Genomic DNA, 24,989 nt, shown 5'->3' with positions numbered 1-24,989 from the left:
CACAGCATTAGTTACCAAATTGCCAGAGATTATAATGATTGGACATTGATTTGCATGTAATTTAGCATATATTTTGCACATGAGTACTAAAGGAACACATTCTGGTTCCTGAGCTGCTCCCATTTTTCCAGGTCCATCTCTTTCCAGGCAGGTTCTTCACAATTACCAACTGGCTACCTTCATCCCTGGGCTGGAAACAGGGGTTCTGCCAATGGATGCCTTTTTTTTTTTTTTTTTTTTTTTTGAGACGGAGTTTCGCTGTGTAGCCCAGGCTGGAGTGCAGTGATGCCATCTCAGCTCACTGCAACCTCCGCCTCCTGGGTCCCGGTTCAAGCAATTCTGCCTCAGCCTCCCAAGTAGCTGGGATTACAGGTGTGCACCGTGCTCAGCTAATTTTTTGTATTTTTTTAGTAGAGACGGGGTCTCACCCTGATAGCCAGGCTGGTCTTGAACTCCTGACCTCTTGATCCGCCCACCTCAGCCTCCCAAAGTGCAGGGATTACAGGTGTGAGCCACCGTGCCCTGTCCAATGGGATGCCTTCTAAGCCTAACCATAGGGCAAACTCTCTTTTTCTTATTTCTTATTTTTTTTTAGGCAGGGTCTCACTTTGTCACTCAGGCTGGAGTGCAGTGTCAATCACTAGAACCTTGACCCTCCAGACTCAAGCAGTCCTTCCACCTCAGCCTCTCAAGTAGCTGGGACTACAGGTGCATGCTACCACGCCCAGCTAATTTTTGTATTTTTTGTAGAGACAGTTTTGCCATGTCACCCAGCCAATTTTGAACTCCTGGGCTCAGGCGATCTGCCCACCTCGGCCTCCCAAAGTTCTGGGATTACAGGCATGAACCACTGTGCCTGCCCTTGAGTCAGCTTCTATCCTAGTTAGCCCTCCTCTCCTGGAGGAGCAAGGACTGGTGGCCCCCCAGGTCATTGGCATGCTGGTGCTTACCCTAGGAGATGGCTAGAACGAGGAGAACGGGCGGCCAGGCCAGGGCTCAGCGTCTGCTGTTTTGAACCGACCAAAAGCTGAGATGGAGCTGCCACTATGGGGTCAGGGAAGCAGTGACTTGGGCTTTATGAAAACTTTGAAGTCAGGGATGGAGAGGGGAGGGGAAAGGGCAGGGGATCAGTCTTAACCCCCAATCCGCTGAGTCCCGAGCCAGAGCTCCAGGCACTGGAAAGTAAAGAAAGACCAAATGGAGGGGAGCCCCTAACTAGATTCAGTCTTCTAATTCCCATGGAATTAAGTGGCTGGATCAGAGACAGGCTTGATGAGGAGAACGGAGATGGAGATACAGGAACAAGGATGAGCAGAAAGCCTGGGTCCCCCAAGTTACACTCCCTCGGATGCTCTTATGAACAATGTGGGATGTAAATAAAATACCCTAGTTGTGAGAGACAGACTCTCTGGGCTGTCTTTTGGTTTGGGAATTTTTTTTTTTTTTTTTTTTCCGAGATGGAGTCTTGCTCTGTCACCCAGGCTGGAGTGCAGTGGCACGATCTCGGCTCACTGTAACCTCCGCCCCCAGGTTCAAGTGATTCTCCTGCCTCAGCCTCCCGAGTAGCTGGGATTACAGGCATGTGCCACCATACCCAGCTAATTTTCTTATTTTTAGTAGAGGCGGGGTTTCACCATGTTGGCCGGGCTGGTCTGGAAATCCTGATCTTGTGATCCAGCCGGCTCAGCCTCCCAAAGTGCTGGGATTACAAGCATGAGCCACCACACCCAGCCAGTTTTTGGGGTTTTTTGTTTTGTTTTGTTTTTGAGATGGGGTCTTCCTCTGTCACCCAGGCTGTGTGATATTGGCTCACTGCAGCCTCAAACTCCCAGGCTCAAGCAACCCTCCCATCTCAGCCTCCTAAATAGCTGGGACCACGGGCACATACCACCACACTTGGCTCATTTTTGTATTTTTGGTAGAGACAGTTTCACCATGTTACCCTGGCTGGTCTCAGAACTGGCCTCCCAAAGTGCTGGGATTACAGGTGGAAGCTACAGGGCCCAGCTTCCAGAACTCTTTATATTTTATACTACCTATGGGGTGATGCTCACTCAGGTTGCAGGGATGACAGTGACCAGGATTAGGGCTCTTCTGTACTCAGTATATTTCTTTTTTTTTTGAGACGGAGTTTCACTCTTGTTGCCCAGGCTGGAGTGCAATGGCACGATCTCAGCTCACTGCAATCTCTGCCTCCTGGGTTCAAGTGATTGTCCTGCTTCAGCCTCCCGAGTAGCTGGGATTACAGGTGCCTGCCACCACGCCCGGCTAATTTTTGTGTTTTTAGTAGAGATGGGGTTTCGTCGTGTTGGCCAGGCTGGTCTCCAACTCCTGACCTCAGGTGATCCGCCCACCTTGGCCTCCCAAAGTGCTGGGATTACAGGCATAAGCCACCATGCCCAACCCTGTACTCAGCATATTTCAAAACTCTCAGCTATTCTATATGGTAAGTAGCAGTTTGTTCACAAAGGAATGGAGCTTCAGAGAGGCTTAATGACTTACCTGAGGATACACAGCTAGTACATGGCAGTTTTGTCATCTGAACCCAGGTCAGGCTGGCTCCAGAGTTTGCACTCCTAACTGCAATGCTAACCTCCAGGGGGCTGGTTAAACAGAAGCCCTTTCCAGATGAATACTGAAGCTTAGGAATGCTAGTATATCCTGGCACCCTTGTTTAGGAGAAGAAAAAATATGTGCTAAGCAAATGGTAAAAGATAGGGTGTGCTAGGGAGATCCCACTGCATCCCAGGCCTTTGTTCCTTCCCTAGATTACTCAGCCCTGTGTGTTTATCCTAAAGGGGCTTTGCAGCACTGGAAATTTGTTCGGCAGCTGATGTCCTTTTCTCTCCCCAGCATTCACTGCTCTAGGCAGAGACCCAGGGTCACAGCAACTCCCCAGGGCCTTCACATGTCCCCAGTGTCCATGGGAACTCTCCTCCCAGCCTTTCACACACACCCTCCTCTGCTGCCTCTCCAGGTTCCAGCAGTGGCCTGAATTCTCAGGAGATGGACAGTATATTCCCTTACTGGTCTGGGCCAGAAAAAGGGGGATGAAAATGTCTGGATAAGACAGGGCAGGAAACAGGATCAACTCCAAGTCCTTTGAAGAACAGGAGCCAAACCATGGATAGTGAAGTTCAGCTTCTCCCTGCTGAAATGATGGTGATGTTCCCACAGCATCTCAGCCCAGAGCTGAGAAATAATAATAATTGCTATGATTTACTGAGTACCTTCTATGGGCCAAGCAGTGTGCTAATTGCTTTGTTTTTGTTTTGTTTTGTTTTGAGACAGAGTCTCACTCTGTCACCCAGGCTGGAGTGAGGCTGTAATCAAAGTACACTGCAGCTTCGAACTCCTGGGCTCAAGGGATCCTCCAGCCTCAGCTTCCTGAGTAGCTGGGATTACAGGCACATGCCACCACGCCTGGCTAATTTTTGTATTTTTAGTAAAGATGGGGTTTCACCCTGTTGGCTAGACTGGTGTCAAACTCCTGGCCTCAAAGTGATCCATCCACCTCGGCCTCCCAAAGTGCTGGGATTATAGGCGTGAGCCACCATGCCCGGCCTCCTTTGTGTAGATTAATTCTCACGATAGCAATGAGGTAGGTGCTATTATTATCCCCACTTCACAGGCAAAAAACTGGGGCTCCATTAAGCGTTTTGCCCAACAGTAAGTGACAGAAAAAAGACCAGACTTCTAACTCACTACTCAGGACTAACTTGAGAGAATGTAAAGTGGAGGGGAAGTCTTGAAATAGAAGAAGTAAAATTGCTTTGTATTTCAAAAACTTCTGAGAACATACAGTAACTAAAAAAAACTTCAAGGAACAGATTTTTGTAGAGTCCTGCTTTAGTAAACAGATAAGATAAAATTATGATAGCATCATTTTTGTGAACATGCCGAGTCTTTAATGTTTTCCATTTATGCATTGCTACATTAGTAATTTGTTTAGTAGACCTCTTTTTCTTCCAAATCAGGTCACATCAATAGAAATTCTGATTTAGAGGGGCCTAAATCAATGATGCGGACAGACTTAGTGTAGGCCAAAGTCAGACGTGGGATCAGTTAGCCCACAGACCAACCACTCTAAATAATGGGTTATGCCATTTAATCTCTTAGAGTCTTTGGCTTCGTTGGTAAAATCAAGGTAGCACCTGCGCATAGGATGATCGCAAGGGTTAAAAGAGAATTGTTAGAATTCTGCTAACTCCTGCTGCTCCTCTTCCTCCAGGAGCAAGTGGCAGGGAATTGGTAGCAGGCTGGGGGAAAAGCGGAGAGTCCCTGACAACAGATGGCAAAGTTACCATATTCTGTGTGGTTCCGAATTCAGCACAGCTTTTCTCATTCCCTTCCCCCGGACCCCCTCCTTCTTGGGCTTGTCCACCCTAACTGGAAGCTTTAGGCTTGTTCTCCCTGTTGTGTTAAAGGGGAAGGGATGGGGGGAAGGGGGACTAAGTCTTGAAGCTCTCAACACGATCTAAGGCACAGCTATGCTATTTATAGCCCAAGGGAGCAAGTGACTGGGAGGGGAGGGACACGCAGCTTTTGCCTTGAGCTAACGGGAGCTGTAAGTGAGGGCATGATGGAGAATAAACTAGACTAGGGACAGAGGATGCTCCCAGTTGGGGTTGGAATGGGAAGAAATGGGGTTGAAAGGCTGGGAGAATCAGAGGGGAGAAAACATTAGGGGATATAGTTGTGTCTGGGGCACTTGAAGGGTAAGGAGTGGAGTAACAGGAACAGGCAGTGAAAGTTTCCAGATAATATGGCTAGGCTGAGGCCGCTTCCTGGTGGAGGCTGTCTGTAACACCCCCACCCCCCACCACCCACCCTTTTATAAACAGGCATTGAGTTCCAAGGACCTCCTAGCATTTGTCCAAGGACAGCCCCAAGGGCCACAGGCCTGAAGCCAGAAAGTACCTTTGGTATCCACTAATCTTTCTGAGAAGACTTCACATATTTTTTAATTTAATTTTTTTTTTTTCCGAGGCAGAGTCTCACTCTGTCGCCCAGGCTGGAGTGCAGTGGTGCTCACTGCAACCTCTGCCTCCCGGCTTCAAGCAATTCTCCTGCCTCAGCCTCCTGAGTAGCTGGGACTACCCAGCTAGTTTTTGTCTTTTTGGGTAGAGACGGTCACCATGTTGGCCAGGGTGGTCTTGAACTCCTGATCGCAGGTGATCCCCCCAGCTTGGCCTCCCAAAGTGCTGGGATTACAGGCATGAGCCACCACGCCTGGCCAAAAGAACTTTTTTGACAACAAAAAAATCTGGTTCAGTCAACATCCCTATGGGCAGGGGCAGGGAGAAGCAGTATAATGTGTCCCACAGGTTAACTGAAACTGCTGGGATTAGTGGAAAGGGAGGGTGGTGTTTCCCACTAATACCTCTCTCCCATTAGCAGGAGTAATCAATAACTTCTCTTTTTTTTTTTTTTTTTTTTTGAGATAGAGTCTCACACTGTCACCCAGGCGGGAGTGCAGTGGCGTGATCTCAGCTCACTGCAACCTCCGCCTCCTGGGTTCACGTGATTCTCCTGCCTCAGCCTTCCAAGTAGCTGGGATTACAGGTGCATACCACCACACCCGGCTAATTCTTTTCAATTTTTAGCAGAGATGGGGTTTCACTATATTGGACAGACTGGTCTCGAACTCCTGACCTCGTGATCCACCCACCTCGGCCTCCCAGAGTGCTGGGATTACAGGCGTGAGGCACCGCGCCCGGCAAGAATAATCAATAACTTTAACAGTTCTTACTAACCAGCCAGTCTGGGGCAGGCAGGACTCCCCTGTTCCCAACAAGCAGCATTCTCAAAACTTTTTCTGGGCCGGGCTCAGTGGCTCACGCCTATTATCCTAGCACTTTGGGAAGCTGAGGCGGGTGGATTGCCTGAGCTCAGGAGTTCAAGACCAGCCTGGAGAACACTGTGAAACCCCGTCTCTACTAAAAATACAAAAAATTAGCCAAGCATGGCAGTGTGCGCCTGTAATCTCAGCTACTCAGGAGTCTGAGGCAGGAGAATCGCTTGAACCCGGGAGGCGGAGGTTGCAGTGAGCCGAGATCCGCCATTGCACTCTAGACTGGGTGACAGAGCGAGACTCCATCTCAAAAAAAAAAAAAAAATTTACCTCTCTGGGCCTCTTTCCATCTTCCAAGACAGAAGAATCTGCTCTGAGTTTACCAGCCAAGTGGGGACCCTGGAAAGTGTGTAATGGAAATAGTGACACATTGCAGCCTTCAGATTGACCCTACTGTTCCCAAACCACAGAGCCCCAGGGCGACTCTCAAGTTCTCAAATTGGGTTTTGATCCTTTCCTGCCTGAGCCCCATGTGGATTAAAAGTGATGTGGTTCTCACAGCACCCAGCTGTACCACTCTCTGCCAAAGGCTGGAAATGAGATCCATTTCCCTGTTTGAAACTTACAGCTTTTTTCCCCTTCCCTCCAGCAGTGGTCTTTCTTGTTCTAGGAATGGTGAGCCTTCATTCACTTATTCACTCAGCATATCCTTCCTAAGTACCTACAATTTGCTGGCCTCTGTTCCAGGAGCTGGGACGCAGTGCCCCTGCCTTCGGGGAGCTCACATTGTAGCAGACACCCTGGTTTGCTCCATATCCTGGCGAATGCCTGGGCCCAAGAGCCTCTAGCCTGGAATTCTGACCTCAGTTTCCCCACCAGTAATGGGATTAAAGGAAATCACTAGCTGCCAAGGTGGTAGAGGAGAGAAAGAAGTCTTGACTAGAAGACAAGAGCCTTAGGTTATATTTTAGGTTTTGGGGGTTTTTTAGGGTTTTTTGTTTGTTTGTTTTTGAGACAGGGCCTTGCTCTGCTCTGTTGCCTAGGCTAGAGTGCAGCCTCAACTTCCTGTGCTCAAGCGATCCTCCCAAGTAGTTGAGACTACAGGTGCAGGCCACCATGCCTGTTCATTTTTACATTTTTTGTAGAGACAAGGTTTCACTACGTTGCCCAGGCTGGTCTCAAATTCCTGGGTTTAAGCAATCCTCCCACTTTGGCCTCCCAAAGTGCTGAGATTATAAGCGTGAGCCACTGTGGCCAGCCTACTTGTTTTTTAAAGTATCTACAAGTGGCCGGACATGGTGGCTCACGCCTGTAATCCCAACACTTTGGGAGGCTGAGGCGGGTGGATCACCTGAGGTCAGGAGTTCAAAACCAGCCTGACCAACATGGCGAAATCCTGTCTCTACTAAAAATACAAAATTAGTGGGTGTGGTGGCCCGTGCCTGTAATCCCAGCTGTTCAGGAGGCTGAGGCAGGAGAATCGCTTAAACCCAGAAGGTGGAGGTTGCAGTGAGCCGCGATCACGCTATTGCACTCCAGCTTGGGCAACAAGAGCAAAACTCCGTCTCAAAAAAAAAAAAAAACGTTGCTCTATCAGAAGAGAGACAGAGCTGCAGGCTTGGTGGCTTGGTAATAAGGTAACAAATTAGAAAGTAAATGTATTGCCCGGTGCGGTGGCTCACGCCTGTAATCCCAGCACTTTGGGAGGCCGAGGCGGGCGGATCATGAGGTCAGGAGATCGAGACCATCCTGGCTAACACGGTGAAACCCTGTCTCTACTAAAAATAAAAAAAAATAGCTGGGCATGGTGGCGCATGCCTGTAGTTCCAGCTACTTGGAAGGCTGAGGTGGGAGGATCACTTGAGCCTAGGTGGTTGAGGCTGTGGTGAGCTGTGATCATGCTGCTGCACTCCAGCCTGGGCAACAGAGTGAGACCCTGTCTCAAAGAAAACAAAAAGAAAAAGAAAAAAAAAAAAAAGGCAACAATAAAAGATGGGGAATTTTCCCTTCCAGATTCATTCATGAATCTATAGGAAAATAATACCTAATGAACATTTGTATATATAAAAATACATTTATATATTTATAGTTATATATATATACACATATATATATATATAATCAAATGTTTTAATACCATTTTAAAGGTTTTTTTTTTGAGACAGAGTCTCCCTCTGTTGCCAGGCTGGAGTGCAGTGGTGTGATCTCGGCTCACTGCAACCAACCTCTGCCTCCTGGGTTCAAGCCATTTTCCTGCCTCAGCCTCCCAAGTAGCTGAAACTACAGGCATGCACCACCATGCCTGGCTAACTTTTTTGTATTTTTAGTAGACGGGGTTTTGCTGTGTTGGCCAGGCTGGTCTTGAACTCCTGAGCTCATGTGATACACCCGCCTTGGCCTCCCAAACCAAAGTGCTGGGATTATAGGCATGAGCCACTGTGCCTGACCTTAAAGGTTTTCTTTTTTTTTTTTCTGAGACGGAGTCTCGCTCTGCCACCCAGGCTGGCTCACTGCAAGCACCGCCTCCCGGGTTCACGCCATTCTCCTGCCTCAGCCTCCTGAGTAGCTGGGACTACAGGCGCCCGCCACCATGCTCCGCTAATTTTTTTGTATTTTTAGTAGAGACAGGGTTTCACCGTGTTAGGATGGTCTCAATCTCCTGACCTTGTGATCTACCTGCCTCGGCCTCCCAAAGTGCTGGGATTAGTCATGAGCCACCACACCCAGCCTAAAGGTTTTCATTTGTCTTAATGTGCCATAGAAAAGCACACTATCAAAAGTATGCAGCTCAGCCGGGCGTGGTGGCTCATGCATGTAATCCCAGCACTTTGGGAGGCGGGGCAGCGGTGGGGCAGGGGGAATATCACTTCTGGCCAACATGGTGAAACCCTGTATGTACTAAAAATACAAAAATTAGCCGGGTGTGGTGGCACACACCTGTAATCAAGCTACTCAGGAGGCTAGGACAGGAGAATCAGTTGAACCCGGGAGGTGGAGGTTGCAGTGATCCGAGATGGTGCCACTGCACTCCAGCCTGGGTGACAGAGTGAGACTCTGTCTCAAGAAAACAAACAGGCCAGGCTCAGTGGCTCATGCCTGTAATCCCATCACTCTGGGACGCTGAGGCAGGTGGATCACCTGAGGTCAGGAGTTTGAGACCATCCTGGCCAACATGGCGAAACCCCATGTACTAAAAATACAAAAATTAGTCAGGTGTGGTGGTGCGCACCTGTAGCCCCCAGCTACTCAGGAGCCCGAGGCAGGATAATAGCTTGAACCTGGGAGGCGGAGGTTGCAGTGAGCTGAGATTGCGCCATTGCACTCCAACCTGGGTGATAGAATGAGACTCCATCTCAAAAAAAAAAAAAAAAAAAAAGAAGAAAAAGAAAAAAAAAAAATCAACCAAGTATGCAGGTCAATGTACTAACTGAACACACCTGTGTATTCAGCGCCCATCTCAAGAACAGTGAACTGCCTGAAGAGTTCATCTTGCCCGCTACTCAGAAAAGCTGATGCACTGCAAACAGCAGGTTTTCCCAATACAGAAAGAGTTTAATGAATGTAGAGGTGGCTACACGAGAGACTGGAGTTTATTACTCAAATCAGTCTCCCCCAAAATTCAGAGACTAGGGTTTTTTAAGGATAATTTGGCGGGCAGGGGGCTAGGGAGTGGGGAATGCTGATGGTTGGATTGGGGATGAAATCATAGGGGGTTGAAGCTGTCTTCCATTCCTGGGTGGCATCCAGAACTAGTTGAGCCAGTTTACTGATCTGGGTGGCACCAGCTGGTGCCTCAGAATGCAGGATCTGAAAAAATATCTCATACCAATCTCAAGATTTTTTTTTGTTTGAGACAGGCTGTCACTCTGTCACCCAGGCTGGAGTACAGTGATGTGATCATGGCTCACTGCAGCCTCAGCCTCCCTGGGCTTAGGAGATCCTCCCTGCTCTGCCTCCCAAGTATCTGGGACTACAGATGTGTGCCACCATGCCCAGCTCCTTTTTTTTTTTTTTTTTTAGTAAAAACAGGGTTTCACCATATTGCCCAAGCTGGTCTCGAACTCCTGGGCCCATGTGCTCCACTCACCCTACCCTCTCAAAGCGTTGGGATTACAGGCGTGAGCCACCATGCTGGCCAATATTGGGTTTTATAATAGTAATGTCATCCATAGGAACAAAGGAGCAATTGGAGAGGTTAGGAATCTTTTTTTTTTTTTTTTTTTGAGACAGAGTCTCGCTCTGTCACCGAGGCTGGAGTGCAGTGGTGCCATCTTGGCTCACTGCAAGCTCCACCTCCCGGGTTCACGCCATTCTCCTGCCTCAGCCTCCCGAGTAGCTGGGACCACAGGCACCCGCCACCACGCCCAGCTAACTTTTTGTAGTTTTAGTAGAGACGGGGTTTCACCTTGTCAGCCAGGATGGTCTCGATCTCCTGACCTCGTGGTCCACCCGCCTCGGCCTCCCAAAGTGCTGGGATTACAGGCGTGAGCCACCGTGCCCGGCTGAGGTTAGGAATCTTATGGCCTCTGGCTGCATGACTCCTGAGCCCTAATTTCTAATCTTTTTGTTTTTTTTGAGATGGAGTTTCACTCTTGTTGCCCAGGCTGGAGTGCAGTGGTGTGGTCTCGGCTCACCGCAACCTCTGCCTCCCGGGTTCAATCAATTCTCCTGCCTCAGCCTCCCGGGTAGCTGGGATTATAGGCATGCACCACCAAGCCCAGCTAATTTTTTTTGTATTTTCAGTAGAGGCAGGGTTTCTCCATGTTGGTCAGGCTGGTCTTGAACTCCTGACCTCAGGTGATCTGCCTGCCTTGGCCTCCCAAAGTGCTCCGATTACAGGTGTGAGCCACTGGCCTGGCCCCTAATTTCTAATCTTACAGCTGATTTGCTAGTTTTACAAAGGCAGTCTGGTCCCCAGGCAGAGGGGATTTATTTTGGGAAAGGACTGTTATCATCTTTGTTTCCAAATTAAATTATAAAGTCAATTCCTCCCATGGAGAACTCAGCCTATTCCCAGGAATGAACAAGGGCATCTTGGAGGTTAAAAGTAAGATGGAGTCGGTTAGGTCAGATCTCTTTCACTGTTGTAATTTTCCTGTGTCAGATTTTTCTTTTTGTTGTTGTTTATTGAGACAGTCTCTCTCTGTTGCCCAGGCTAGAGTGCAGTGGCGAGATCTTTGCTCACTGCAACCTCCGCCTCCTGGGTTCAAGTGATTCTCGTGCCAAGTAGCTGGGATTACAGGCATGTGCAACCACTGCCGGCTACTTCTTTTGTATTTTATTTTATTTAATTTATGTATTTATTTATTTAAGACAGAGTCTTGCTCTGTCACCCAGGCTGCAGTGCAATGGCGCAATCTTGGCTCACTGCAACCTCCACCTCCTGGGTTCAGGCAATTCTCCTGCCTCAGCCTCCCGAGTAGCTGAGATTACAGGCGCCCACCACCACGCCTGGCTAATTTTTTGTATTTTTAGTAGAGATGGGGTTTCACCATGTTGGCCAGGTTGGTCTTGAACTCCTGACGTCAGGTGATCCACCTGCCTCAGCCTCCCAAAGTGCTGGGATTACAGGTGTGAGCCACCGCACCCGGTCTTTTTTTGTATTTTGAGTAGAGACGGGGGTTCACCATGTTGTCCAAGCTGGTCTCGAACTCCTGACCTTAGGTGATCCGCCACCTCAGCCTCCCAAAATGCTTGGGATTACAGGCATGAGCCACCGTCCCCAGCCTGTGTCAGATTTTTCTCACTGTCATGATTTTTGCAAAGGCAGTTTCAACAGAACAGGGCCAGCCCCGCCCCCCCCAAAACCCCTCATGCTCCTTTCCAGTAACTATCCTGCCTGCCAAGTAACCACTATCCTTCCTTACTTCTTTCTTTCTTTCTTTTTTTTTTTTTGAGACAGAGTCTTGCTCTGTCACCCAGGCTGAAGTGCAGTGGCGGGAGCTTGGCTCACTGCAACCTCTGCCTCCTGGGTTCAAGCAGTTCTCACAGGTGCATGCCACCACGCCCAGCTAATTTTTGTATTTTTAGTAGAGACAGAGTTTCACCATATTGGTCAGGCTGGTCTCGAACTCCTGACCTCAGGTGATCCACCTGCCTCAACCTCCCAAAATGCTGGGATTACAGGTGTGAGGCACTGCACCTAGCCCACTATCCTTACTTCTAATTTTTTTTTTTGAGACCAAGTCCTGCTGTGTCCCCAGGCTGGAGTGCAGTGGCGCAATCTTGTCTCACTGCAACCTGCAACTCAGCCTCCCAAGTAGCAGGAATTACAGTCTCACACCACCACGCCCGGCTAATTTTTTGTATTTTTAGTAGAAATGGGGTTTCACCATGTTAGCCAGGCTGGTCTCAAACTTCTGACCTCGGGTGATCCACCTGCCTCACCCTCCCAAAGTGCTGGGATCATAGGCGTGAGCCACTGCGCCCAGCCCACTGGCCTTACTTCTTCTTCTTTTTTTAAGACAGAGCCTTGCTCTATACCCAAGCTGGAGTGCAGTGACAGAATCTCCACTCACTGCAACCTCTGACTCCCTGGTTCAAGCAATTCTCGTCTCAGCCTCCCGAGTAGCTGGGATTACAGGCATGCGCCACCACGCCCAGCTAATTTTTGTATTTTTAGTAGAGACGGGGTTTAGTGCTGGGATTACAGGCGTGAGCCACTGCGCCTTACTTCTTCTTTTTTTTTGAGTTTCGCTCTTGTTGCCCCAAGCTAGAGTACAATGGCACGATCTCAGCTCACTGCAACCTCTGCCTCCGGGGTTCAAGCAATTCTCCTGCCTCAGCCTCCTGAGTAGCTGGGATTACAGGTGTGCGCCACCACACCCATCTAATTTTTTGTATATTTAGTAGAAATGGGTTTTCACCATGTTAGCCAGGCTGGTCTCGAACTCCTGACCTTAGGTGATCTGCTCGCCTCAGCCTCCCAGAGTGCTGGGATTACAGGCATGAGCCACTGCGCCTGGCCAACTGTCCCTACTTCTAATGGCATGGATTAGTTTTACTTGTTTTTTTTTGTTGTTGTTTGTTTGTTTTTAAAATGCGGTTTTGCTCTGTCACCCAGGCTGGAGTGCAGTGGTGCAGTGGTTCAGTGGTGCAATCACAGCTCACTGCAGCCTCAACTTCCCCAAGCTCAAGTGATCTTCCCACCTCACCACCTCAGCCTCCGGAATAGCTGAGACACCAGGCACATGCCACCATGCCTGGCTAATTTTTGTATTTTTTGTAGAGGTAAGGTTTTGCCATGTTGCCAAGGCTGGTCTTGAACTACTGAGCTCAAGTGATCCGCCCACCTTGGCCTCCCTAAGCGCTGGGATAACAGGCGTGAGCCACAGCATCTGGCCAGTTTTGTCTGTTTTTGAAGTTTTTGTAAATGGAAACTTTTGTGAGATCCATCTTGTGTGTAAATGTAGATTGTTTATTTTCATTGCAGCATAATGTACGTAACACAATTTATCTAGCCATTCTACGGTTGACAGGCATTTTGGGTAGTTTCTAGTTTTTTGACTTATTATAAATGGTGCTGCTATGAATACTCTAGTACAAGTATTTTGGTGAACATTTGTACACATTTTTGTGGAATTGCCATGGAATTCCAAAGTCATAGTGCATTCATAGGTTCAGCTTTAGTAGTGTAGTGGCGGAAAGGTGTGATACCTTTCCTCATCCATCATAAGGATCACAGCTGACACTCCTATAACAAAAGCCAGATTAACAAGAGAAGGGCATAACCAAGTTATTTAACCAAAGTTTTATGTAACACAAAAGACTTCGGAAATGAAAACCTCAAAGGGCCGAGTGCGGTGGCTCACACCTGTAATCCCAGCACTTTGGAAGGCCGAGGCGGGTGGATCACGAGGTCAGGAGTTCAAGACCAGCCTCACCAACATAGTGAAAACCAGTCTCTACTAAAAATACAAAAAAAATTAGGTGGGCGTGGTGGTGTGCGCCTGTAGTCCCAGCTGCTTGGGAGGCTGAGGCATGAGAATCAGTTGAACCTGGGAGGCGGAGGTTGCAGTGAGCTGAGATCACGCCACTGCACTCCAGCCTGGGCGATGGAGAGAGACTCTGTCTCTCTCTCTCTCTCTCTCTCTCTCACACACACACACACACACATAAACCCTCAATACCCAAGGACAATTGTCGGTTTTTATGCTTAGGTTCAATGCAGAATGGACAAGCAGAATGTGATCAGACAAAAGGGGTATAATCTAATTTAACAGACTGAGCAGGGAACCCAACAAGGCTTGTCGGTTCAAATTCTTCTTGGCTTCCCAGTGTTAACATTCCTTCCTCCAGGGTATTCCTTCCTGGTTCCTCTGGAATGAGGGTCTTCAAGGGGGAAGAGAGAAGGGGGAGAGTGACCTTTCTGGTTTTATGGCTTGCTTTGGGGGAGAGGGGTTCTAGTTTCTATGACCTGCCTTGGGGAAGAGTAATTTTTATTTCTATGACTCGCTTCAGGGGAGAAAGGGGCGGGAGACGGGAGGGCAGGAGAAGGTCAGAGAGAGACTTTGCTTCTGAGGCCTTCCAATCTCCTTTAGTTCAAAGCACTCAGCATGCCAAAGCTCCATACTTTGGGATATTGTTTTCTTTCTTTTTTAAAGAGATGGGGTCTCACTCTGTCTTCCAGGCTGGAGTGTAGTGGCATAATCATAGCCCACTGCAGTTACCTGAGTAGCTGGGACTACAGCCACCACGCCCTGGGATATCATTTTGGGAGCCTCAACGGTAGATATTGTCAGTTTTGCAAAGTCCGCTGAGTGCGGTTGCTCATGTCTGTAATTCCAGCTCTTTGGGAGGCCAAGGCGGGCAGATCACTTGAGGTCAGGATTTGAGACCAGCCTGGCCAACATGGTGAAACCCCGTTTCTACTAAAAATACAAAAATTAGCCAGGCATGGTGGCGGGCGCCTGTATTCCCAGCTACTCCGGAGGCTGAGGTAGTAGAATCTTTTGAACCTGGGAGGCGGACATTGCAGTGAGCCGAGATCACCCCACTGCACTCCAGCCTGGGCGACAGAGTGGGACTCTGTTGCAAAAACAACAACAAAGTGATTTAGGCCGGGCACGGTGGCTCATGCCTGTAATCCCAGCACTTTGGGAGGCCGAGGCAGGTGGATCACAAGGTAAGCAGATCGAGATCATCCTGGCCAACATGGTGAAACCCTGTCTCTACTAAAAATACAAAAATTAGCTGGGCGTGGTTGCGCACGCCTGTAGTCCCAGCTACTCGGGAGGCTGAGGCAGGAGAATCGCTTGAACCGGGGAGGTGGAGCTTGCAGTGAGCCTAGTTGGAGCCACTGCACTCCAGCCTGGTGACAGAGCGAGACTTTCCCTCAAAAAAAAAAAAAAAAAGTTATTTGTACTAGTTTACAGTTGCAGGCTGTGAGAATTTTAATATTTTATTCAACAGGTACAATGATGTTTCCTGTGTTATTTTAGTTACATGCTATTTATTATTTCCAGGTATTTTCAGAGTTTTCACCCTGGTCATTTTATTTTTTTCACTTATTTTTTTGAGACAGGGTCTCACTCTGTCGCTCAGGCTGGAGTGCAGTGGTGCGATCTCAGCTTACTGCAGCCTTGACCTCCCGGGCTCAAGCGATCCTCCCACCTCATGCTTGGAGTAGCTAGGATCACAGGTGCGCGTCACCACACCCGGCTAATTTTTGTATTTTTTGTAGAGATGGGGGTTTTGGCATATTGCCCAGGCTGGTCTGGAACCCCTGGGCTCAAGCAATCCGCCTGCCTGGGCCTCCCAAAGTGCTGGAATTACAGGCGTGAGCCACCGCACCCATCCCACACTTGTCATTTTAAATACATCTGTAGAAAGGCAATGTGATAAGGCGTGGGGACAGACTACAGCAATCACAGGGAGAAGTACTTAAATGCTCCGAGGCCAAGCAGGTCATGAAATGATTTAAGCAGCTGAGTGGGGACATTGCCTACCCGGACAAGGTGACTCAAGAGGAGCTGCCATGTGAAAAGAGAAGCTCAAAGTAAGCACGTTTTGACTTTTTAGGGAGGCCAGAAATCTGGATTTTAATATTTTGGTAACTAATTCATATTTTTGGAAAACATACTGGCCACACAAAACTGGTCAGTGCATTAGATGCCTAGCCTTCAAGTTTTCCAGTCTGGGGCTACCCCTTAGGGCTTGGCTTTGGGTGGGGGAGTTTGACTTGCAGCAAGTAACCTCACTTGTTAGCGCTTAATTTCCCCTCTGGTCAAAAGGGCAAAATAATAAAAGCCTATCCATGGGCATTCTGATGCTCAGATGAGATAATTCCAGAGGTCGCCCATCTCTTTACTAAGCCTTCCTTTATTACCCAAAGTCGCACTCTACTTAAAGCATTTGGAGAATTTTCGGTTTCCTACTGGGCATTTTAAAACTCGGGATTCCTATGCATGAAAATTTTTCCCAAGTCCTCTGAATGGGATCCTGCTGGGATGCAAAGAGTTAAGAGGAAATAGCCTGTTAGGGTCTTGCTAATCCGAGAAGTTTAGGACCTGAAAAGTATCTAGAGCACTGCTAAGAGCCCCAACTCAAAGACGCTAGGGTAGCTAGATCCACGCAGGGCCCGCCAGATTCTCGAGGAATTGTAGAGCAGAACCTAGGAGGAGACATTAGCATCCCATGCTACAATGGACCAAGGCCTCGGCGGAGCGCGCAGAAGACAACTCTGGGCCCGCTAAACCAACCCAGGATACCCAGGTAAGGCGGGAACCCACGGCGCCGTTAGCGGCCCGCTCAAACTGAGGCGCGGCTGGCAAGGGACTCTCGCCCGAAAATCAGCTTGGAGGAATGAACTGTCCGGAGCGAAGTCTGCGCCCACCCGGGGTCCAGACTCCACGCGGGTGACTCCCACGCGCGCCGCGCCTTCGCCGCGTCCCGGCCTATCCGAGAGCGCTGCGAGGACTCGACCGCGGAAAGTTGGCGCTCGCGTCGCTTCCCGCGCGTTCTGGGGCGCCCCCTCCCACTCGCGCTCCACGTGCCGCGCGCCCCCCGCTCCCGGGCCGCGGCGGGACGCCCCCGCCCCCACCGCAGCGCGCAGTGCGCAGGCGCCTTCCCGCGGGTCGCGGCGGCGGGAGCGGGAGGCGGCGGCGGCGGCGGCAGCGGCTTCTGCCTCGGCTGGAGACTGAGGCGAAGGTGGCAGCGGCGGAGGAGGTGGAGGAGAGGCGAGGGTGAAGGCGATGGCGACGCTGGGCACATGAGGCCGCGACTGGCGGGACGGGCCGAGGCCCGGCGGAGGAGGCGGCTCCGGGGGAACCCGCCGCCGGGTGAGGGGCGGCCGCAGGGCCGGCTGAGGAGAAGCGGGCCAGGGGCGGGGTCCCAGGGGGAGGCGGGAGAACTCGTGGGGAGCCCGGAGAGGGGCCGAGAAGAACCTCCGGAGGTCCGGGGAGGAGCGCGGCCGGAGCGGGGGGAGGAAGGGGGCGCCGCCGAGGTGTTCCCGCCGAGTCCGGAGGGGCGTCGCCGGCCCGCGTCCTGCCACTGCCTCCGGCGCACCCTCCCTCTTTGTCCCCAGGCTCACGGCTCCCAAATCGGGAGGGAAACGGTTCGGGGGTGTCCTGGGCCGCAGAGGTGTCAGGGGACTGTCGGGGAGCCCGGGCAGAAGCGGCGCGCACTCGGCGGCGCCCCGGCGGTGCCGACAACTATCCGGGCGGTTAGGGGCGCAGGGCGGAGCCGGGCCGCCCGTCGCCGCCCGGGCTCTTCGCGGGCTGCTCTTTGTCTCCCCGACCTCGGTCCCTGCGTCTCCGGTGGCGTGCGGGCTCGTCTGAGGCTTTCCGCATCTCCCGGCTGGAACTCCTGCCTTCCGGGGGTTAGAGGAGGGTTCGTTCCAGGGCTGGAAGCGGGAAAGCGGGGCGGAAGGACTGGGCTCATCGCCCCCTGATTAACTCGTTGTCTTTACTTAAAATGACTTTTCCCCCACTTTGTCAAACTTTAGAGAACTGTTTTGTGTGTGTGTGTGTGTGTGTGTGTGTGTGTGTGTGTGTGTGTTTCCCTTAAGTCTCTAGCTTCAAAATTAAGAGTAGGCGCTACCGCTGTGATTGTGGGCAGTTGTGTGGTTGGCGGCTGCGTTTGGAGCTCTGAGTTGAAAAGATGTCCGTGAATGTATGGTTTAGATTTTGTTCTTTTTTTTGCGACTGTCTGATTGGGAGTACTTTTCCTTTGCGAAATGGGCGAATTTGGTTTTCTTTTTGTTCATTGAGAACTGGCAGTGATACCGATTTCATTATGCTCATGCTTAATTTTGTTAGCATCAAGACGATGTGAAATCGAGTAAGTTAAGTTTGAATAAGTTCAGGCTGAGGGTCATCTTGTATGCCTGATAAGTCTAAATTTGTTATATGTTTGTGTCGTGTACACGTTCAAGTGAATATATGTGAAAGCGCTATAAAAAATCAAACTATATAAATGAAAGGGATTTTAATTTCCTGATAAGCAGGAAACAGCATATCTCCAGTACGTTAATATCTGTAGAAAAATGCGTTAATAATGTCATTTAGGAATAAAATATTTCTCTCCCTAGAGAGGGTTTAGGTATTATTCAGAGTAAAAGAGCAAAAAAATTTCAACATCAGAGGGTATGGAAAAAAACAGAAAAATACCCTTACTTCCAGAGCTCCTGATTAAAATATTGTGAGTTGTGGGTTAAGTTTACTGATTTAAAAAAAAACTTAGCATAGAGTTGTATCACTGCAGTTGCTTTGAATGTCTTAAGTACTGTGTAATGGCAGAATTAAAGAAACACGAACTAACTTTTCTGGGTAGAAGGTAAAAAGCTCCAATAAACAGATCTTAGTTTTCCCCAGATTTTTGTGCCCAGAGTGCTGTAGGCAAAGGGCGTATTGAAGAGATACATAGAAGTTATATGGAAGGTCTGTTAATATTTGTCCTGATTTGTAATGGCTTAATATTATTTACTACTTAAACTGCTGTGCATTTTTCCAAAGCATTTCAAACAACCTCTTCAAAGGCCAGCACTTTTAACTTTTGAGGTTGTGTGACTTAAGAATTTTTTTCTACCAGGTAGCCACCACAGTTCTCTTAAAAAGGAGCAAAAGACCTGGTAATTTTCTCTCTAATCAATTCATGAAAGTAAAATTGAGTTTTAGCCTTTAATCCAAAGGACTTAACATATCTCCAACATAACAATCTTACTTATAAATGCTGTTATCCTTTGTCAGTTAAATTTTATTCTTATATTTGTATAAGTCAGCCAAAGGGAAGGAATGCAGGGTTCTGTTTCTGATTAGTCCACTTCCCCCCAGGTCCAGGCTTGCCTATCAATTCAGTAATGAGGATCTTAGAATACAGGATGTGTAATTTAAATCCAGAGCATCGTTCTCTTAACAAATGTTTAGTGTTTGTTCCACGCCTAATTCAATGCAAAGTGATGAGTTCCAAAAAACTATTGCTTTATTTGCCGTTTGTTCACATTTCAAAATTGGTGAGGTGTGTTCTTTTTTCTTTTTCCTTTTTTTTTTTTTTTTGAGACGGAGTCTTGCTCTGTCGCCCAGGCTAGAGTGCAGTGGCTGGGACTACAGGCACCCGTCACCACGCCCAGCTAATTTTTTTTTGTATTTTTAGCAGAGATGGGGTTTCACCATGTTAGCCAGGATGGTCTCGATCTCCTGACCTCGTGATCCGCCCGCCTTGGCCTCCCAAAGTGCTGGGATTACAGGCGTGAGCCACCGTGCCCGGCCATCCTTTTTTTTTTCAAAGACGTTGCTATGTTGCCCAGGCTGTCATAGTATACTGCAGCCTCAAATTCCTGGGCTCAAGCCATCCTCCTGCCTCAGCCTCCTGAGAATACCCAGCTAATTTCTTTTTTCCCCTCCTTTCCTGTCCTGTCCTGTCCTTCCTTCCTATAGTTAAGTTTCACTAGGGGGTATGATTACTTATTTCTGAACTTATGCTGTTCTTGTAGTGTAGAAATACATGTGGCTCCTATTCAAAATATTTGATAAAAATTTAGGTTTTTTTTTTTTTTTTTTGAGACGGAGTTTAGCTCTTGTTGCCCAGGCTGGAGTGCAATGGTGCTATCTTGTCTCACTGCAACCTCCGCCTCCCGGGTTCAAGCGATTCTCGTGCCTCAGCCTCCCAAGTAGCTGGGATTACAGGAATGTCCCACCATGCCCAGCTAATTTTGTATTTTTTAGTAGAGACAAGGTTTCACCATGTTGGTCAGGCTGGTCGCCAACTCTTGACCTTAGGTGATCCTCCTGCCTCTGCCTCCCAAAGTGCTGGGATTACAGGTGTGAGCCACCGCACTCGAGCAGATTATTATTTTTGTAAGACCATTCCTTTGAGAATAGGTATGATGGGGGAGGGGGGAGGGATAGCATTAGGAGATATACCTAATGCTAAATGACGAGTTAATGGGTGCAGCACACCAACATGGCACAAGTATACATATGTAACAAACCTGCACATTATGCACATGAACCCTAAAACTTCTGAAGTATAATAATAAAAAAATAAAAATTTAAAAAAAAAGAGAATAGGTATGAGAAGATAGATTTTGGCTGATATAATTAACCTGAAATTTAGACATAGAAAACAGTTCTGAGCTGTTAATATCAGCTGAGTGGCAACAGTTGTATTTCAGCATACTACTACAGCTGATGAGTTCGGCTTGTGTTGAAATAAGAACCTAGTAAAATGTATTTTTAAAAATATTTTTTAAGATTTAATACAAAAAAATTTTAAATACAAAAAACTAGCTGGGCATTTGAGCATTGCTATTTTCTGCAACTCTAAAGAGTGAATGAATGACCTGTTAGTCAGTACTGGCTGGCATACAGTTGTACATTCTTGAATTTTACAAGTACTGTAGTTGGCTGAGAGCACTCCTTGGCAGTAAAGGTTTATCTTTCAGACCTGTGGAATATGTTGCCCAAAGAGTTTTCCTAAAACAAGGATATGATGATCTCTTTGCAGATAGCATTTTACTTCTTTTTTTTTTTTTTTTTTTTTTTTTTTTAGATGGAGTCTCGCTCTGTTGCCCTGGCTGGAGTGCAGTGGCGTGATCTCTGCTCACCACAAGCTCCACCTCCCGGGTTCATGCCATTCTCCTGCCTCAGCCTCCTGAGTAGCTGGGACTACAGGCGTCCACCACCACGCCCGGCTAATTTTTTATATTTTTAGTAGAGACAATGTTCCATCGTGTTAGCCAGGATGGTCTCGATCTCCTGACCTTGTGATCTGCCTGCCTCGGCCTCCCAGAGTGCTGGGATTACAGGTGTGAGCCGCCGCGCCTGGCCAGCATTTTACTTCTAAAGAAATGAAATGGGGCCAGGAGTGGTGGATCATGCTTATAATCCCAGCACTTTGGGAGGCCGAGGCAGGTGGATCACCTGAGGTCAGGAGTTCAAGACCAGTCTAGCCAACATGGTGAAACCCCATCTCTACTAAAAATACAAAAAATTACCTGGGCGTGGTGGCAGGCATCTGTAATGCCAGCTACTCGGGAGGCTGAGGCAGGAGAATGGCTTGAACCTGGGAGGTGGAGGTTGCAGTTAGCCGAGATCGCATCACTGCTCTCCAGCCTGGGCGACAGAGCGAGACTGTCTCAAAATAAAAAGAAAGAAATGAAGTATTCTAGTAAATGAATTCTTCTCCAGCTCTCAGTTGAAGCTTTGTTCTTTGAGGCTACATTGCTTGTAATACTAGCACAATTTGGACAAAAGCATTCTGGTGCCCATTAAGTCATTCAACTTTTTTTTTTTTTTCTTTTGAGACTGAGTCTCACTCTTTCACCCAGGGTGGAGTGCAGTGGCACAATCTGGGCTCACTGGAACCTCCGCCTCCCAGCTTCAAGCAATTCTCTTGCCTCAGCCTCGAGAGAAGCTGGGATTATAGGCGTCCACCACCACGCCCAGCTAATTTTTGTATTTTTAGTAGAGAAAGGGTTTCACCATGTTGGCTAGGCTGGTCTCGAACTCCTGACCTCAGGTCGCCTCAGCCTCTCAAAGTGCTGGGATTACAGGCGTGAACCACTGTGTCTGGCCCTTTTTATTTTTTTGAGACGGAGTTTTGCTCTTGTTGCCCAGGCTGGAGTGCAGTGGCGCAATCTCGGCTCACCGCAACCTCTGCCCCCCGGGTTCAAGATTCTCTTGCCTCAGACTCCCAAGTAGCTAGGATTACAGGCATGCATCACCATGCCCGGCTAATTTTGTATTAGTAGAGACGGGGTTTCTCCATGTTGGTCAGGCTGGTCTCCTGACCTCAGGTGATCCACCTGCCTCGGTCTCCCAAAGTGCTGGGATTATAGGCGTGAGCCACTGCGCCCAGCCTTTTTTTTTTTTTTTTTTGTAATTGAGACAGAGTATTGTTCTGTAGCCCAGGCTAAAGTGTAGTGGTGCTCTCAAGTGATCCTTCCACTGCAGCATCCCTAGTAGCTGGGACCACAGGCCCACACCGCCACCACGCCCAGTTAATTAAAAAATTTTTTTTTGTAGAGACAGGGTCTTGTTTTGTTGCCCAGGCTGGTCTTGAACTCCTGGGCTCGAGCAGTCCTCTTGGCCTCTCAAATACGGGGATTACAGGCCAAGGCACCTGGCTCCCAACATTTGTTTTTTTTTTTTTTCTTCCCCAAAACATATATGCACTTGATTAAAAGAAAAAAAAAAAAAGTTGGACTCTTTCTTCCCCCTCTCTCACTATTGCACTTGACTAATTTTTTTTTTTTTTTTTTTTTAAGACAGAGTCTCGTTCTGTCATCCAGGCTGGAGTTGCAGTGGTGCAATCTCGGCTTGCTGCAACCTCTGCCTCCCAGGTTCAAGCAATTCTCCTGCCTCAGCCTCCCAAGTAATTGGGACTACAGGCGCATGCTGCCACGCCTGGCTAATTTGACTGATTTTATTTTATTTATTTTTATTTATTTATTTTTTTTTTTTGAGACAGAGCCTCACTGTGTCACCCAGTCTGGAGTGCAGTGGCACACATGTAATCCCAGCACTTTGGGAGGCTGAGGCTAGAGGATACCTCGAGCCCAGGAGTTTGAGACCATCCTGGGCAACATAGTGAGGGCCCTATCTCTGCAAAAAGTAATTTGAAAATTAGCTGGATGTGGTGGCGTACACCTGTGGTTTCAGCTACTCAGGAGGATGAGGCAGGAGGATTTTTTGAGCCCAGAAGTTGAAGGCTTCAGTGAGTTGTGATCACACCATGCACTCCACCCTGGTCAACAGAGTGGGACAGTCTCTATTTGAAAAAAGAAAAGAGGCTGGGTGCGGTGGCTCACACCTGTAATCCCAGCACTTTGGTAGGCCGAGGCAGGCAGATCACAAGGTCAGGAGTTCGAGACCATCCTGGCCAACATGGTGAAATCCTGTCTCTACTAAAATACAAAAAATTAGCCAGGCATGGTGGTGCGCGCCTGTAATCCCAACTACTCTGGAGGCCGAGGCAGGGGAATCGCTTGAACCCGGGAGGCGGAGGTTGCAGTGAGCTGAGATTGTGCCACTGCACTCCAGCTTGGCAACAGAGCAAGACTCGAAAAGAGGGCCAGGCACAGTGACTCACGCCTTGTAATCCCATCACTTTGGGAGGCCGAGGTGGGCAGGTCATGAGATCAGGAGATGGAGACCATCCTGGCTAACACCGAAACCCCGTCTCTACTAAAAATACAAAAAATTAGCCGGGTGTGGTGGCACACGCCAGTAGTCCCAGCTACTTAGGAGGCTGAGGCAGCTTGAACCTGGGAGGCAGAGGTTGCAGTGAGCCAAGATCGTGCCACTGCACTCCAGGCTAGGCGACAGAACAAGACTCCATCTCAAAAAAAAAAGAAAAGAAAAGAAAGGCCAGGCATGGTGCCTCACACCAGTAATCACAGCTCTTCTGGAGGTCAAGGCAGGAGGATTGCTTGAGCCCAGGAGTTCAAGATCAACGTGGGCAATATGATGAGACCCTGTCTCTACAAAAATAAGAAGTTAAAAAAAGAAAAAAGGGAGGAAAGAGGCCAGGTACGGTGGCTCACGCCTGTAATCTCAGCACTTTGGGAGGCTGAGGCGGGGGGATCATGAGGTCAAGAGATCAAGACCATCCTGGCCAACATGGTGAAACCCCCTCTCTACTAAAAATACAAAGATTAGCTGGGCCTGCTGGCACACACCTGTAGTCCCAGCTACTCAGGAGACTGAGACAGGAGAATCACTTGAACCCGGGAGGTGGAGTTTGCAGTGAGCCTAGATCACACCACTGCTGAAGCCTGGTGACAGAGCAAGACTCCGTCTTAAAAAAAAAAAAAAAAAGGAGGAAAGAAATGCATAGGGTTTCAGAGTAAGTTTGGATGTTTTTCCTCTATATAAATCGGATAAACTTCACACACCCCTATTCTTATCCTCTAATCTCTAAACTATATTCAACTCCCAAATAGTTATAGAGATTATTTTCATTCACATATTTGTAGTATTTATCAGTTTTGGCTTAATTTATTATTACTTAACTAATGAGTTGTAACATTCCTTTTGGGAACGTTCATGGTAAATTAGAGCTGGACTCTACTTTAGGAATTCCCCTTGAGTCATTCTTGGACTTGGAATTCCTAATTGCCTATCCAGAGTAGGTGTTTATTTGGATTCAAAATTTTCCTTCCTGAAATTATCCATTCTGTGGCTTCGGTTACCGTATATATTTTGAATACTGCCACATTTTTATCTGTAGCCAGACCTCTTTTTTTATCCTGGCTGCCTGTTCAACATCTCTACAGAGATGCTCAGAGGAGGTAATTTGAATTGCGTTGTCCAAAGTGAGCTCTTCATCTTGGCCCCACACCTAGACTTTCTTCAGTGTACTCTATTTTATTAAGTGGCTCTATCACACAATTTACTGAGGCCGGACTCTTTTTTTTTGAGATGGAGTTTCGCTCTTGTTGCCCAGGCTGGAGTGCAATGGCATGATCTTGGTTCACTGCAACCTCTGCCTCCCGGTTTCAGGCGATTCTCCTGCCTCAGCCTCCCGAGTAGCTGAGATTACAGGCGCCTGCCACCACGCCCAGCTAATTTTTTATATTTTTAGTAGAGATGGGGTTTCACCATGTTGGCCAGGTTGGTCTCGAACTCCTGACCTCCGGTGATCCACCCGCCTCGGCCTCCCGAAGTGCTGAGATTATTGGCGTGAGCCAACACACCCTAATTTTAGAATATTTTTATTCCGTGAAAAAGAAACCTGATGCCCATTAGCAGTTACT

The 24,989-nt window shown here is 48.4% G+C and overlaps 1 protein-coding gene across 5 annotated transcripts in view; it reads left to right on the top strand.

Moving 5' to 3' along the window:
- Positions 1-16,277: 16,277 nt before the first annotated feature.
- GJC1 (gap junction protein gamma 1) overlaps positions 16,278-24,989 on the top strand; it is a 32,845-nt gene continuing 24,133 nt past the window's right edge. The window contains exon 1 of one of the 5 annotated variants that reach the window (XM_009251658.4): positions 16,278-16,507. The gene's annotated coding sequence lies outside the window, so the exon portion shown is untranslated. Of the gene's footprint in view, positions 16,508-16,875; positions 17,074-17,142; positions 17,624-24,989 lie in introns of those variants that run through there. The other 4 variants (XM_009251660.3, XM_063718839.1, XM_009251657.4 and 1 more) reach the window with 4 other exon arrangements.

This window comes from Pongo abelii, chromosome 19 (assembly GCF_028885655.2).
Source record: "Pongo abelii isolate AG06213 chromosome 19, NHGRI_mPonAbe1-v2.0_pri, whole genome shotgun sequence".
Lineage (NCBI taxonomy): Eukaryota > Metazoa > Chordata > Mammalia > Primates > Hominidae > Pongo > Pongo abelii.
Note: the sequence above shows the minus strand (reverse complement) of the source record. Positions and strands in the feature narration are given on the sequence as shown.